Consider the following 17,907-nt stretch of genomic DNA (forward strand, 5'->3'; position numbering starts at 1 on the left):
TTGACGTTTTTTTTAAAGTGTATGCTATATGTCCCAAAATGAATTTTGACAAATAATATGGTTTTGTGTACTATGCCCAGCATGTTATATCACCGTGATATATTCTGCTGAAAATGATGACTGGCATTTTGCTGAATGAATATCTCTTTTGTTCGGTCGCTATCGCATCGCTTGCACCAGATTATTCACTTTCTGTGTGTCAAGCACGAAAAGAAATAATACAAAGGAGCTCACAATAAGTAGATTTGCTTTGGTCTCCGGCCGCCGTGTGTGTGTGTGTTGAGGCTGCAGCAGTGTGATACGGGTTGAACACACACTCTGAAGTGGACAGATATGAAGAATGACATTTAAAACGCCATACTGTTTGTTAGTGTGCTCTCTCGTTCTCTTTCTCAGACCCTCGCGCTGACTGAACGCCCCTCGGTGCGGCTGTCAATCACCGGCGTGTCAAACCTGCGAGGACGAGGCAGGTGTGTTTATACTGGCAGACGAAACTAAACAAAAACCAAAAGACGCAAACAAGAAACGAGGAGAAAGATGAAGGGGCGAGAGTCATAAAACGGAGAGAAAGTGTATCATAGAGACGGTGAGGAATCAAGAGAGACCTTGCAGCCCTTCCCTCCTCCTCCTCTCTCTCTCTCTCTCTCTCTCTCTCTCTCTCTCTCGGTGTCTGTCTCTCACCTGCGTATCAGTCGTCTGTACCGTGTTTGATTGACAGCTTGGCAGAGATCAGTGTCTAGTTGATGTGAGGGTGGCAGACCTGGAAACGCAGTGAGAGGGTTTATCAGCTGCACGGAGAGAAAGAGAGAGAGCGAGATGGGGGAGGTAAAGGGGGGCACACAGAGAAAGGAGTGTGAAAGAGCTACAGGGAAGGAGAAAACGATGAAGGGAGGAGAGAGAGAAAGGAGGGGGAGAGGGCTCTTTTACTGCCGGTCTAGAATGTGACTGGATTCTTAAACAGCTTTACAGAGAGTAAGAAACAGCAGCCACCAATTCATCAAACAAATACCTGCACACATACAACACACACACATGGATGAAAGAAACTAAAACCTTACGACAAAAAAATAAGAAAATTGATAATTCAGTCGATATGATTAGGTTGATATGATTTTTTCTTTAATAAATTTTCTAAATTTAATAAAAATGTCTCAGAATAGAATAGAAATTCTATTCTATTTTGATACATTTTTATTAAATTTAGAAAATTTATGAATTTTTGTAATGCAAAAAAGTTTCTATTCTATTATAGAGTAGAATAGAATAGAATATACTTTATTGTCCCCTAGGGGAAATTTGTCATGGACTCAAAAGTGCATAGTGTATAGTAGTAGCTGCCTTTACAGACAATAAAAAAAAAAAATCATATCATAATTTTCTGTTACAAAATAAAATTACTCTTTTAATTTTGGTGTGAAATGTGTAATTATGTATCTAAGCAATATATAGGCTATATATATAGAGAGAGAGATGTGTACATAGATATGTACATAGATGTATGTTCATTTAACTAATTTATAAGTATTATATATATATATATATATATATATATATATATATATATATATATATACACACATCAACATATAATTAAAGAAATATTTTTTTAGGAATATAAAGAGGAATTATCATATTTATCATGCATATGCCTGAAACATAATACACGCACCTGTATCACATTCATTTTAAGTTCTAGTGAACCTGAAGGGTCCTTCCCTGACAATCAATGTGAGTCTGTTTTATGGACAATAAAAGCTTTAAACAGCAACACTATGTCTTTGCTTTAAATGGCAAAGTTCCCCTTAAATGGCTGCTTTATAGCGTGAGTTGTAAAAGCTGTATAATTCAGCAGCATTTTACTGATGCTGCTCCTGGCACGCTGCCTGCCAGTCAACAAATGACGCTTGTGCCGTGGAGGCCGGAAGAGAGAGAGAGAGGGAGAGACTCAGATGCCCTGCTGCACTGAATCACTAGCTGTGCTTAAACTCTGTGCAGTGAAACAAATTCCATTACAGAGACAGACAAACCTCGAGTCGGGCCTTCCTCACTGCCAGAATTTTGACAAGATTAGATCTCAGATGAAATTAGTATAGAATAATTTCTGTGCTCTGAAAACACATGATAGCCAAAGGCACTGATATCATGAATATTTTGTGGTAGTCCATGAATAATAAGGGTTTGATCATGAATATTCAATATTATTTCATTCTGGCTTCAAAACAAACTTTAGATGCTGTCGATTACCACAGAAAATGATTGTCATTTGTCGCTCGATTGGTAAATTTAACAAAAATCAATAAATGAAGTGTAAACTTTAGTGTGATAAAATCACTTATCTCGTCCCTGCAAATCTTTCAGCTTATCTTATAACTATGAAAGGCGAGTGCAAAATGCCCACAGGAATTATGTCAGCAACACATAATGTCTGTTGAATAACTTTTTACATTTACACTCACACTTGCTATACTGAACTCCCTTTTGCCTTCAGAACTGTCTTCATTCTTTGTGGCATTTAACAAAAAATCAGCTTTCTTCCTCATTCTGATGCTCAGATTGAACTACAGCAGCTCGTCTTGTCCATCCCAAAAGAATGCATTGAGTTACAGCCACTTGCCTAATAAATTGCCCATGAGTTATATATTTTATGCGCTGTAAAAATGAATATGCTTTATCTAATCAGAATTGTGGCAACAGATTACAAGCAATATTATTAATTAAATTGAACAAATTAGAATTGAGCAATAATTAATCAAATTATTTCTTAAAAGTTAACCATTTAAAATGAGTAAAGTTTACACCAAAAAAAATAACAAAAATATCTCACTATCAAATAGATGTCAAAGATTAATTAAGAACTCTTTATTTTATATTGCCAACCATGAAGACACCTGATGTTAACAAACAGAATCACTTAAAACAAACCTAAAACAAACACCGATCACCATAATGGTGACTTAAATTTGTGTTTTTTTTGTTTTTGTTTTTTTTGTTTTTTTTTTGGTTGTTGTAAGTTTTACTCATTTTAAATGGTTAAGGAATTAATTTGATTAATTATTACTCAAAACTAATTTGTTAAATTTAATTAATAATATTGCTTGTAATCTGTTGCCACAATTTTTTTTTTTGATTAGATAAATCATATTCATTTTTACAGTGTATATTTATATTTTATATGAACTACATGTAAACTACAGGAACACCACTCCTAAATATAAAGTTCCAAATGGGGGTTTTCACAATGATGCCAAAAAACATTGTTGGTTTACACAAAAAAAATCTTTCAGTAAACAGTTCTTCAAAGAATATCTAATTAAACCTTTTTTTTCCAATGTAAAGAACCTTTCATGCAATGGAAATGTTCTATGGTTATGGTTCTTCATGGAACCACTGATGTCGGAATACTGTAATAACTGGAAAAAAATATATAATAACAATAATTATATAATTTGTATAATAGTATCATTATTGTTCCAAAAATTGGTCAAATTAAATAGGTAAAATTGTACACATATGTACTGTATGTATACAATTAAAGAAAGCACCCGCGTTAAGCTTCTTTTCCTTCTGTTTTCCCATTACACTATCTCTCTACGCTTCTCCCTTCATCTATCCACCATTCCTTCCATCAATCGCTCGTCTGTCACGCTGCAGGAGCACCCAATCTATCACGGGTTAGAGTTCGGGGGCACTGCGACTCCAAGCACTGGAGCGTTTCCTCCATCACATTCTCTCCTCCTCCCTCACTAACAGGCTGGAGGAGTGAAGGTATAGCAGGAGGTTGATGAACATTTTCAGTGAGTATTTAACATTTAGCGTTCCTGATGAATGCCAGGGCTGTTTTGTGAGCTTATCAATAATAATAATTTAAAAAAAGATGCACGCTGTCTTCCCAGGGGCAGTGGTAGACATTAAAACTCAAGCCAAGTCATTACCCGGCATGTGTGGAGAGTAGGGCATGGGGGGATTTACTTTGGGCAAGTGGTCTTCAATAAGTCCTGCTCTTGAGATCTGAGGTTTAAAGTGGGGTAGCAGTATGGTGGGGGTCTATTTCTGGCGTATTTGTGATGTGTGCGTGTTTGTGTGTTGTTGAAACGAATGAGATATTGAGTCGCTCACCTCTTCTCTGCCCTCTGATTCCAAATTGAATTTGAGGGATCTTGTGGGTGGGACGGCCTTCTGCTACTCAAAGCCACATCAACTACTATTGGCTGCCGTGCAACTGAATTAGAAATCACACCGCATGTAAACAGGGAACATATATTACCTGAAGACACATTCAATTGCACATGCACCGACATATGTGACCTCAAATGTGCGTGTGCAGATAAGCAGTATCTCAGTTTGCTCCTGTGTCAATTTTGATGGGCAATCAATCAAACCTTCCAGATCCATCGATCACAAACAGGTGAGAAAAGGCCAAAGGCCACCAGAGGGTCGGGACCCAGGACGGTGACCCTTGATAAAAAGCACAACCTCTAATTTACATCATGCCCCAGACAGGCGTGTCTGTGACCTTAACCATGGCCGTAACCATGACAATCAGGCCTCTGTTGCCGTGGGAGGATAATCAGAGAGATGCTGGATTGTGCATCAGTGCCTTATGCACACACACACACACACACACCTGATGTGCACTGTATGGAGAGTTATGGGTAAATAGTTCTACCCAGATCAACAATCTCTCATAGCCTTGACTACAAGTACTACTTGACAAAGCAGCCCATGGTACTAAAAACCTATATATATATATATATATATATACATAGTATATATGAATTAATTAATATATATATACCAAATGAAATATACTCTGCGCACAATGAAACTGATTTCAGATAGACTTCTGAGGTAGCATAACGGTTTAATGATCTACAGCAAAAGAGCGAGCTTTGGTGAGAAATAAATGAGTATTTAATTACTACAATAGAAATGTATCACAAATTGCAGCAGAAGTAGAAAACATTGGTCAAAAACGTACATTTGCACACAGACTGACCACCAACGGCAACTTTCATCTTTATTTTTTACTGTCACAGAATGGAAAGCACAGAATTGTGGGCTATTAAAGGCAGTGAAGGATACATCTATGCTTCAAAAATCAATCAGATTAAGGTATCTCAGGTGAAGTGAAGATAACATTGGATGGGGACGTGCCTTGATGCCTTTCTACCTTGGAATCCGTCCTCTGAAGGCATTGGATGAAGCCAATCAGAACCACTCAAAGACTTACATTTGGCACGAGTCAGGAACAGAATCTAAAATCTGAATCTTGTTGTTCGGTTCTCTTGGTTATTTTGGTCTGGGCCACAAAAGAAAATGATTGATTTTTTTCTAGAGATACAATAAAACAGCTTTTAAGACCAATTTTGTGGCCAAACTTACCGAATTTAAAAAACAATGCTGTATTCTGGGCTAAATGTGCTGGTTGTACACATGGTATTTTTACTAGCTGAGAACTGAGAAATATGTAGACAACCCTCCGTCACACACAAACAAAAATCTTCCCACCTGAAAATGTGTTCCCAGTCTATTTGAACCAAACCTGCCAAATGTGAACACATCCTTAATCAAAGGATCAAGATTCGAATCAAGGCCTGTTCACACCAAGGATGATAACTCAATAACTATACTATAATAATACTAATTCTATGATAATAGAGACATCCACATCTAACAGAGGAACAACATTATTAAACTCACTTTCAAAAGCTGATAAACAATAAAAAAAAAAATATTGACAGCCAATCATAGAATCCATCCAACTTTAAAAAGCAACAGTCATATAGCAATAGTAAAAATAGTCATATTGACTATTAAATTGAGCAGAAAGGGAACGAGGATGGTGGATAACCTTTGCAACGATCATTCATCCCTAAATTCATCTCAGCTAAGATAATAAAACGAGAGCTAATCTGAGGCGAACTCAGCAGTTTTAAACACTCTATAACACAGATCAAAGAGCTTCCCTTGTATGCAAATGAACCTCACAGAGCGTCCTCTTCCGAGTAATGGAAATACACAGACTCAGCAAAGGAGAAATACAAATGCTGCACTACGTTTTTTTGTTCCCCGTCGGCTCTCTTTACCCCTTCAAGATTCTGCCTTTAACTAAAGTGTCTTGCCTTCCATCATCTCTCTCTCCTCGCTCTTTCTCCAGGGTAATAAGTCGGCTCTCTCATTCCGTCACACGCTGTGCTACATTGATCAGGCCTGCAGGTCAAGTTCAATAGGAGCAGTGAGTGCCTCTTTTTTCCCCTTCCTCAGACCAACACACACAGCTACACATTCTGAAACACAACACACACACATTCCTCATTCACATATAAAGTGTTGCATGTCCCTCTAAGGAGGTCAGACAAGAACGACTGTTCCAGCCTGTAAACAGCGGCTGGGCTCCCACTTCATTAACATTCAAGCACACAAACAAACAGTCAGAAACAAGAGCAGAACGTTCCAGAAAAACAGTATGTGATGTGTGCCGGTTGACGGTGACAGGAGATTTCGCATTGGCTCATGTGCACACAAACATCTTGAGTGAAGCCTCGAGCGTCAAATTTCTTCATTTGTTCATTTGCATTCATTTGTATTCAAGAAGGACACAGACCTCCTTGGTTTCTACTCTCTTAAAAAATAAAGGTTGTTGATAGGCATCAAAGGTTTCATGAAGACCTTTTAACATCCGTGGAACCTTTTCATTGAACAAAATATTCTAAAATAAGGTTTCACAAGGTGTTTATGCCACAGAAGATCCATTTTTGGTTTCCCTGAGAACATCTCAGTGAACAAAAAATTTTTTTTTCTTGTGTAAAGAACATTTAAAGAATCTAAAGAACCATTTTCCACTATAAAAGAAACTTGTACAATGTAAAGGTTCCATATGGTTCTTCCTGGAATCACAGCTGCCAATAAAGAACTTTTGTTTTTAAAATGGTTCTTCTAAGGTTCTTAACCAAAAATGGTTCTGCTACATCACTACAAAAACTCCTTTTTGGAAGAGTGATTATAAGAGAGCATTTATAATGTTTACATTTAGACACACTTGGTGCTGTGCTGCGGTGGCGTTTTATTTTAGCAATAAAAAGAGCTAGCATTTATTGCTAACACTGAGGGTCGTTATGAGACACGCTGACCTCCACAGACACGCAAGTGAATTTATGAAGTATTCTCATAGCCATCATAGACACACACATTAGCACACACACACACACAATCTCATGAAACAGCCCTCGGTCCGTTTGCACTGGACCATGGCAAACAGAGCACATCTGTTAATATACACACAGTAATTACACTTTCATTTAACACACACACACACCACTTTTCATTAAACACACTCTGGCTGTTTTGAGCAGAAGAAGAACCATCTCATTAGCCACTGCTGGGAGGTTGTGTGTGTAATGTGTGTGTGTACATGAATTGCTTTGTGTATGGAAATGTAGTCGAACGGCACTAGCATGTGTCATGGTACTCTGTTCGCCTTCTGTTACGTCTATTTCATCAATTTATCTTTATTTCTTTCCGTTTGATGAAGACAAACTGTATCATCCCAGAGGCATTTTTCACTTCTGCTGTCCTCTGTCTCCTAAAAAATTAGCATAGAAACTATAGCTTCTGCCAAAATACTGTAAAATCAGCCATCATTATCATCAAAACAAGACATTTATGACCAAAAACTAGTTTGAGGATTTCACATATAAATTTTTGCAACAGTTTATATAAGTGTTGTAACTTGATATTTGGTAGATACATTGGTTAATGGTAAAGAAAAGTTGAGTTTTTAAATCAACCACCTGAAATTGCAAATTGCAAACTTATGACGATGATTGTTTTATATGGTAGAAATAATTCAAATGTGATTTTAATAAGGGACTTTGAGTAAACCTGCACTATAAGAAATTCCATAATACTACACAATATACTGTGGTAATATGAAGGAATTTTCTCATTGCATTGTGTTGCAAGTGAATGGCCATAAATCTAACAAATAATGTCCTGGCAGAACATCTTACAATGTGGAATAGTTCTTTAAAGGGATGCATATGTATTTGTGCATAAATCTAGAAACTGATTACAACTTTATTGGCATTAACAGTTCCATGAAGATCCTTTAAATTCCATTCACTTCTTTATACTGAAAAGTTTCTTTCCACACTTTTAAATTGTTCATTACACTAAGAAAACATTGGTTCTTTTAAGCCAAAAATGGTTCTTTTATTGCATTGCTGTGAAATCCCCCTTTTGGATGTAAAATGAGGCCAGTTTTGCAGTTGCCAATATTTTGAATTATTTTGGTCTTTTAGATAGACAAGATGACACTGGAAACTAATGGGAGTTTTGGGAGAGGATGGAGGTCTCACGGTTGCCATGGTGCCACAGGGTCGCGGGGGTCACAGCTGCAAGAGGCAGCTTTAGGAGATCGCTAACAATTGGGGGTCCACTAATCACACACACACACACACACACACACACACTCACAGAGGCAGCTTTAAATGGAGCACCAGCGACAGCACAGACTGCTTCACTCTTAGCAGGAATTCAGTGAGCAGCCATTCAGCCTTTCTCTGTTTCACCCCTTCATTCTCCAAATCTCTCACCTCTAGCCCCTCTGTTGGGCCAGCAAACCACTTCACAATCTCACCCTCCCACTCACACACACACAAACACCGCAAGATGTCCTTGGTCCTTTATGGCGGAGGACAGATGGTGTCCTGCCTTAAACCACTCAATTCTTTTTTTCCCACTTTCTCTATTTTTTATCCGTTTGGAAAGGGGGAGACAGGCTCTTGGGAAAGTGACCTACACTGTTAAAAATTTTCCCGTTAAAAAACAGTAAAGAACTGGCAGCACGGTTGCCAGCAAGTTACTGTTAAATTAACAGGTTTTTACTGTTAGTGAAATTTACAGTTCACTACCGTTTATTAAAAAACAGTAATTAACTGGCAGCACGGTTGCCAGCAAGATACTGTTAAATTAACGGTGTCTTACTGTTGGTTAAATTTACAGTTGTTACTGCTTTTGGAAATGCATAAAGCAGTTTCTACATGTTACAGCAATATCCTGAAAAAAGCAGGGGCACATGGGTAAACTACACAAATATACAATATGGTATTGTGTAATGTACTGAATAATGGACAGTTAGCAAAAAGGACAACTTTTCCCCCTGTGTTTTTAAAGATTATTTTCTGAACCTTGTGATTTAATACATTTCCCTGTTGCAGTCTTGCTATAAAATACCAAAAGTGAATAAATTTAAAAGTGAAATAGTGAATTAAAAATGTAACAGAAGAAAAGCAGCTTTATTGTTTCAAAACATGTCTCTTGTTTATTAAACTTCTGAAACTTCTGAAAATTCAAGGTTTAGAAGTTACAACAAACATAAATAAACAAGATGTTTCCAAAATCAGAATCTGATCTATCCTGTAACTTGAACAAGTCCTTAACAAATGACTAAGTATATTGTCATTTTTTTTTTTTAACTCTGGACACAAACAGTGAATTACCTTATTCACCTGATTTTGAGTGTGTGTGTGTGTGTGTGTGTGTGTGTGTGTGTGTGCGTGTGTGCGCGCGCGCGTATATGCGTGTGTGTGTGTGTGTGTGTGTGTGGGGTGTGAGTGTGTGTGTGTGTGGGTGTGTGTGTAATACTTGTATAAAGTCCCACTCAAAATCCATAAATTTTTTAAGCAGACTGGAGACACGAGGGTTCACTGTTTTGTTTTTCTGGGCGACCCTCCCCGTCCGTTTTGAAATGACTCCTCCAACCTTGGTGCCTTTTTCTGGGTTTATCCCGATGAACCGCCTGAAAAACAAACATGTTTGTTCAGAATTAGTTTACTCACAAAGAACATATAAATTTGCTATAATCTTAACTATTCTTGTTTTAAGATCACTTCCTTTAACTTTGTCAGGAAAGGATAGCTTTCTGAACAATCTTTTGGGGGTGAAGGATGTGATTTAATCTAGAATAAAGATATCTCCTATGCACACCTTATATGCTATTTTAGCAATGTTTAAAACATTTTAACAAAATCATTTGATCATCATTTAGGTGTCAAAGATGAGGCTTCCTTCCAAGGTTTTCACCAACACTTCACCACCACCAAAGCCCTGTTTATTTCCTTGACATAGTCATCTATGGCTACTCACCGTGCTTCAAATAGTTTAAAAGAAAATGTCTTTATTTGATGCTAGATTCCGTTAATTAGGGCCAAATTGTGTTGTATCAATTAAACATGCAACATTGCAACAATGAAAAATTTTATGTAAAGCTGCATTGAAATGATATGCATTATAAAAAGTGCTATATAAATAAAAGTGAAGTGAATTGAATGTATGCATCCAAGTATTTACCTTTGAATAAATTCCAGTGTGCATGCTGCCTCAGCTTGGTATTGAAGATTGAAGTTGTAAAAAGTAGAAAAAACAGCAGCAAGCCCAGACAGAAAACCGTCTGGATGCCCTCACAAATAATATGACCCTCAAGGCTGATCATCCAGTGCTGAATACAGTTTCCTGGTGTTTCACCTGAAACTTTAAAATGAAAAACTGTCAGCATCGGCATAAAAACATGAATCTACCACCACCGTATTGTAAATGAAATCATTGACAGAGCCATTTTTATTACATTTTCAACGTGTTGATCATGGTCTTATCTGGGCAAACATTTAAAATGTGTATTGTGAAATTATGTTCTCAACATTGTTAATGGGTTAGTTCAACCATAAAAAGAAAATCCTGTCATGAATTACTCACCCTTATGTTCCAAACCCATAAAACTTTAATTTATCTTTAGACAAAGATATTTCTAAAATTGTTTAATAATTGTTGTCCATCAATTAAAAGTCCATGTTAAACATAAACTCAACAGAAACAACACTGGGCAAGAAGATGATATAATTAGTGTGTGTTGTGTGTGTGTGTGTGTGTGTGTGTGTGTGTAAACTATCCTTTTAAGTGTTGAAAATAAGTAAATTAATATAAAAATTGAAAATTAAGCAAATAATTACTCACCCTGGTTGTTCAAGGCCATATGTTCTTTTTCAGATCACAAATTAAAGAAAAATTGACTACACATGTAATCTGAAATCTGGTTTCTGACAATTGAAATCGGAAAATGATTCTATGTGACTCGTGTCATATATTCCAAGTGTTCTGGGGGTATACAAACCGAAATGTACTGTAAATTTACACGACACGAGACTCTATAGCACCACATTTCACTCCAAATCATGCTCTGCAGCATGATAACACTGCAGCAGCAATAACTAACGTTTAAATATGAATTAGTTAATAAATATAATAAAGTAACACTGCAGCGGCAACAACAAAACTTTAAATGTGAATTAGTGTTAATAAATTTTAAATTACGTGTTGGGCAAAATAACACTGCAGCAGCAACAGTGAAACATGAATTAGTCTTAATGATTATTAAAAATTAGGCTACGTGCTGGACAAAGTAACACTGCAGCAGCAATAACTAAACTTTAAATATTAATTAGTCTTAAAGATTATTCTAAATTTCGTGCTGGACAAAGTAACAATACAGCTTAACTTTAATATGAATTATTCTTAATGCTTATTCTATCACTTATACTTATATCAAAACCTGGATCTATGCAAAAATAAAGCCACCATTAAAGTAGGCCTGACAATACAATCACTTGTACAACAAATAAATCACCCTGAGATGTACAGATTAGGCCTACAACAAGTTTATCCCCATTTAAAAGCACAAAAAGCCAGAAATTTAGGTTTTGTGCAACGGTTTTCCGAATAATGAAAAATCAAGCTGCAACACTTTAGCGCGCTAAGACGACAATGTAATTCACATGCAACAATGTTTTTACTTATAGCTTTGCATAAACTTTGCAGAAAAATTTATTTTGGATTAAAAACTCACCCTGTAATCGGGAATTATCCGTGTGAGGAATCCAACTTCCCTCACGATGTCGCAGTTGGTGCTTTTATCACTGCGAATACAAAAATAGTTAGGCTACTTCCAAAATCCAAAATACAAGTTAGTAACAATTGCAGATGTAATGCATTTTTCTATCACAACGAGCAAAACAAAAGGGAACTCACCTATTATAAGTATGAAGATGGATGAAAAATCCATGCGTGCTCACTGCAGCTCTTCCGATGTCAAGTCAAAAATACTGTTAAGTACCGTTTTGTTTCCCTCGAGCAATAATTACGTTAAAATGCCGTTATAATTTTTCTACGTCATATTACAAACGCAAAAAAAACAGCAATGTACTGCTTTTGAACAAAACAGGAATATACTGTTGAAATTTAGCCGTAAATTTACAGCAATTTCTAACAGTGTAAAAGTGGTGAACGCTTTAGTGAGACTTGAGTGGAGAAAAAGTGAAAATGTGTATTAAAAAATGTGTGTTGCAAAATGTGTTGTCTCACGTTTTGTACGCATATTCATGCATAATGTATATACACAATACGCAATCATATTTAACCACACTGACACACAACCCAGCTGACAAAAATATGTCCGAAGAATGTTTTGGTAATGTTCCCATTAAGTTATAATGGGAAAAGTTTCATAACTTTTTACATAACATGTCCATTTGATAATTCTTGTGGGAATGTTACTTTTGAGTGTTCTCTAAACATTCTGAAACAAGCAACATTTAATTTTAATTTTTTTTAATAACCTTGCCAGAACATTTCCTGTTAGTGGGGAAAGTTCTAAACAAAGAAGTATTATTCTTTTAATGTGCAATTGACACTAAATTGCATTTAGTGCTCACTAACAGCTAAACACACATGGACACACACTCAGTCCATCTCTGCTGTCTGTCCGTGACCCGGGTTTCGTATGCACGGCTTCAGCTGTTAGCGTGGCCATCAGTGTTCAACTAGATAGATTAATAGCCATTTTAACCTCTAGTTCAGACGGCTGTATTGATCTGGATTGATATACTTGGGTATAAATCCCTAGAGAAACAAACCGGGGTTGAAATCTGGGTTTAATCTGAGGTTAGCCCATCTTTATTGATCCATCTGGGCTTTCAGGATTCTACTCTTCTAGAATTATGTGAGTGTTCTGAGGTTCATGAGGGGAGTTCTAATGTATAGAATCTGCTGACGCTGAGGTCACACATGAAGAGAGATGTTTATACTTAAAATTAAACGTTATTTATCAGCAGAAGAACATCCATGGAACCATTTCATTCCATTAAAGCTTATTTAGAGTGTAAAATATTATTTAGATTAATCATATGATCTTAACACTAAGTAAAATTATACTTTAAAGAACTACTGAAAGGTTCTTTGGAGAACACAATGACATCCCTGCGAAAACTTGTTTTAGAACTTCTGTTTTAAAGAGTGTACATGAAGATAATAAACATGTTCTAGAGTCCTTGCTTGCAGTGTTCTGCTGAAGTTAGTCTCTAGTCTAATAGACTAAAACATTGGATAGATTTTGTTCCTGATAATCACGTGAAGATAATTTTACTGTTCTAGATCACTGTAATGTTCTGATGCTCAAGACATTAGAGAGTTCTAATGTTGTAAAATGTAGAAATTTTATTATAGATATCTAGAACATCATGTGTTTGATGCTGGTATTCACAAATATAAATTTATTGTTCTAGATCCAGCCATCTGGGTGTCCGAAACCATTGTGGACGTTATTGAGTGCAATCTCACATACAATCCCACTGGAACTCTAGAAATAAATTTGATATTGATAGGCAGGCATGCAACAATAATAAAACAATGCGTTGACATTTAATTTTTACTTTTGATCCTTAAGTACTTTTAAAAAGGAATACTTTTGCACTTTTACTTTGCAATTTTCACTTGTAACGGAGTAATATTTGACCAGTAGTATCTGTACTTTCACTCAAGTAAAGAATTTGTGTACTGATATTGTGTTCTGATATAGAACGTTGAAATTTATGTTGACATTAGAACATTCCCTGAAATGATGCTGTAATTCTTGCTTTTATGTTCTAGAATTGGAATCGTACATTTGGAGAGTTCAAATGTTGTATTGATTCTAACATATCCTTAGAGTATTATTGTGCTGAAATTCATATGAATATAAAAGATGATGAACAGTCATATGTTTCCTTGAACATGAAATCTTGAGTTAATATTGAGTTTTAACATGGTTTATAATTCTACTATAATAGATCATTTTATTTCATAATTTTACTTGTATTAATAATTCTTTGTTTGATACAATAAAATTTGAATAATTTGAAAGTTTCAACCGAAATTTGGGTCAAAAAATGGACAAACCCAAATGTTGGGTTAAAAATGTAATTAAAAGATGTACCATTGAAAGTGAAAGTTGAAGTTGGGTTAACATTTTAAATGACATTTTTAACCCAACATTTAGGTTTGACCATATTTGACCCAAATTTGGGTTGAAACAACCCAGCATTTTTTAGTGTAAAGTGTGTAAAGTCATTTGCATGACAATCTCTAACTGAGATGCAATATAGTGCTATTTACGTTTGTATTATCTGTTTCAGTTACGTCGATTTCTGATACAGCATTGCCATGAACGATGACGAATATTAAGAAATATCAGATGGCGATATTGACCGATCAGAATCAAGTAGGCTTTCCCCTAGTTTAGTGTTAAATGTGTGATGCTGAGGTTCAAGCATACAGTATATATTTGTCAGAAAATTTAAAGCCACAGTGACCCTGACAGCATGACCTCTTATATTTCAGCCCATTCTCACCCCCAAGGCGTCACTTAACTGACGCCTTGGGAAGCATTTGGACATGCTTCAATATCTGACGCTTTAGGCGCCCTTTAGCGTCAGTTAGATGACGCCCTAGGATCGCGTGTACCCTACCCCCACCCCACACCTAAACCTAAACGCGTCCTCTAACTGACGCTTTCCTTTAGTGTCAGTTAGATGACGCCGTAGGATCGCGTCATGTAAGTGACGCTAAAGGGCGCCTAAAACGTCAAATATTGAAGCATGGTCAAAGGTGACGCCTTGGGGTGAGAATGCGTTGAATATTTATACTCTCACATCTTCGTAGAACAAACCAGGATACAAGAGGAGCAAAACATCCATGTGGATTTTTAATGGTCTGTTGCAAAGGCGGTAAAATCCAATCAGCCATTAAACTACCAAACTCCTGCACAGGAGAAAGAGACTTGAGTTTTTTTCCCCCATCAAGTCATAAAAGTTCAGGGAACAAGGGAATCAATCAGCGGTATCAGTTAGCCGCCTTCCAAAGATCTTGGACAATCAACTAAATATCTTAATGACTTTGGATTTGCACATTACAGTTTTATCATAACCGCCTAAGCTACTCAGACAAAGATTTACACCCATTATCTAAATAATACCCTCTAATTAGTGTGTTCATTATATCCTCCCACACAAAGCCAGACACACAGACACCTCTGGATTACCTACTTAATCTGATGATGCAATGTCATTTCCCCACTCACCCGAACCAGCGCCAAATGTTTGTCACAATTAGACGGAGAAAATACATAATCCTCACAAATGCTAGAAGAATATCAGACATGGAGCTAAAATCTGAATGCTCAGAAGGGATAGAGGCACGCAGGAGCTCAAATTATGACACCATTAAAATCACACACCCTTGTGAAAAATATATGTAATAATGCATTTTTGTTGCAATAATGGACATCCCTGCTGGGCTTCAAAAGTATGCATATTTAAACAACTACCCAATAAAAATGAGGGGGAGATATTAGGTCTGGCTGTGAGAGAAAACGAGGAAGAGAAGTATTATTATAAATATTTTTAATAATATATTAACTCTTAGAAAAAAATGGTTCTATTCAGAATGGTTCCATCCCCCGCTTCATATATGGAACTCCAAATTTTTTTTTTGGTAAAAGGTTCTATTGGCCAAGTATGGTTCTATATAGAACCCAGAGGAACCCTTTTTTTTAAGAGTGTATCCTTTTAGGGGTTCCAAATATGTAGCCCTGATAGAACCTTAAGGTTCTGGAACCTTTTCTTCTAAGAGTGTTGAATTGCTTTACATGTGTATTGAGTATACTGTATGGTTTAGTTATGCTATTTGGCCAAGTTTTTACATAAAACTCATTTTATATTTAAAATGTTTTCGATTTTAAATATTTCTTCTGTAAAATTTGATGTTTGCCATAATGCATATCAAGAGCTTTAATCAGTATTTTACTACTTTTTACCTCTTTAGATTCCCTTTCTCTGCAATATTTTAGAAACAGGTGGTACTGCAGGGTTTGATCTAATGACACATGTGATGAGACAGTGTTTGTGCTGCATGTGTGTTTGGGGTGCTGTTGACCCCAGTTTTGCTGTGCACAGTGGGGGTCTTAATACAGAGAGCTGAACTGCCCCTCTTTTATAAGGAGCATAATAGCCATTCGCTCACAGCTGACCAACGCTATCAAAGGGAGAGGAGGCATGTGGGATTACACATTTAACGAGCCCTTTGTGCAGACTAATTACATGTGAATGAGGGTCTGTAGGAGCTCATCCACCCCTTGTATCTACCACAGGTGAACCCCAAACAACACCCCCCCCACACACACACACACACACACACACACACACACACACACACATTCAAACTCAGAAGGAAAACACATCACGGCGTAATTGAGATATATGATAAAATTAATTGTAATTGATTTGTTCAGTGCACTTTATTATAAATGTGAGCAATAAAAAAATAAGAAATTTGTTCCTTAATTATCATAATGCACTTTCAATCACAAAACTTTCTAACAACAATTTCAAGAAATGTTTTAGTAAATGTTTTTATGTATATATTTTTTTGTATATTTGGAAATTTGTATTATATATATATAACAAAAAGAAAAGAAAAAAATAACACAATTTAAGTAAAATAGTAAATATATATATATATATATATATATAACAAAAAGAAAAGAAAGAAATAACACAATTTAATATATATATATATATATATATATATATATATATATATATATATATATATATATATTATTATTATTATTATTATTATTATTATTATTATTCTACTTAAATTGATTTACTATACTTAAATTGAATTGGACCTTGAACATATAAACACTTTATTATGTAATTATATGAATTATATTATATAATGCTATATAAGTATATTTAAAATATGTACGCATATAGGCTACGCCATTCATAATGTAGCAAACTGTAATTAATTCTGTAATACCAGAGTGTTCTTTTTGTACTAAGAAAATGGTTAAAGTATAAAAAGAAAAATCCCCATGATGATCATGTTTTGAATTGGAACATTTAGTTACTCAGTCCTAATTAAGCCATGAGAAATTACATAACTCCAGCACAGGGTCGATATAATTACTACTGCTAATTTATTGCTCAGTTTATTCACCATTAATTCTCTCGAACACCGAGCTGGAGAAGCAAGCACAGTGATAACTTAGTAAACGCTGGGCCTTTTCGTCCCTTTAACGGTTCTAGCATCATTTGTGCGTTAGGATGTGTAATTGAACAGCCCATAGTTTGCATATTAATTTATTAAGCTAATGTATTTTCTGCTTGGCCGTGCACGACTGTGTTAAAGATTCTGAATCTTAAAATTACAACTCAATTAACACGACCGCTTTTTGCATTTCACCCAAACTCCTGAGCATTTGGCTATTTGCACTCACAAAAAATTAATGGACGATCATGTTTTGTTTCGTTTTGTTGGTTACACTGCAGAGGCTTATGATGCATTACAAGAGGGTGCAAAAAACGTGTCCAGAGAAGTGTGTGTGGGTGCAAAAGGCTGTTTTGTTTACAAAAGGCTGTGGCTGGGGTGGAGGTATGGTCCGCCATTCACCTCTCACTGGCCCTGCGGCCCTGCGATGCCCTGCATGCGCTTTTCAGGCTTTGAAATGGGCTTTATGTGCGCGAGGAGAGAGAG

General features: G+C 36.1%; 1 long non-coding RNA gene across 1 annotated transcript; it reads right to left on the reverse strand.

Moving 5' to 3' along the window:
* Positions 1-9,534: 9,534 nt before the first annotated feature.
* On the reverse strand, positions 9,535-12,318 carry LOC120462150 (uncharacterized). The gene is made up of 4 exons (XR_016149841.1): positions 12,082-12,318; positions 11,900-11,969; positions 10,351-10,530; positions 9,535-9,799 (listed from the first exon to the last, which is right to left on the reverse strand). It is a non-coding gene; the product is annotated as an uncharacterized LOC120462150 (long non-coding RNA).
* Positions 12,319-17,907: the final 5,589 nt, after the last annotated feature.

The sequence above is a fragment of the Pimephales promelas genome, chromosome 24, assembly GCF_988280905.1.
Source record: "Pimephales promelas chromosome 24, fPimPro1.hap1.1, whole genome shotgun sequence".
NCBI classification, from domain to species: Eukaryota; Metazoa; Chordata; class Actinopteri; order Cypriniformes; family Leuciscidae; genus Pimephales; species Pimephales promelas.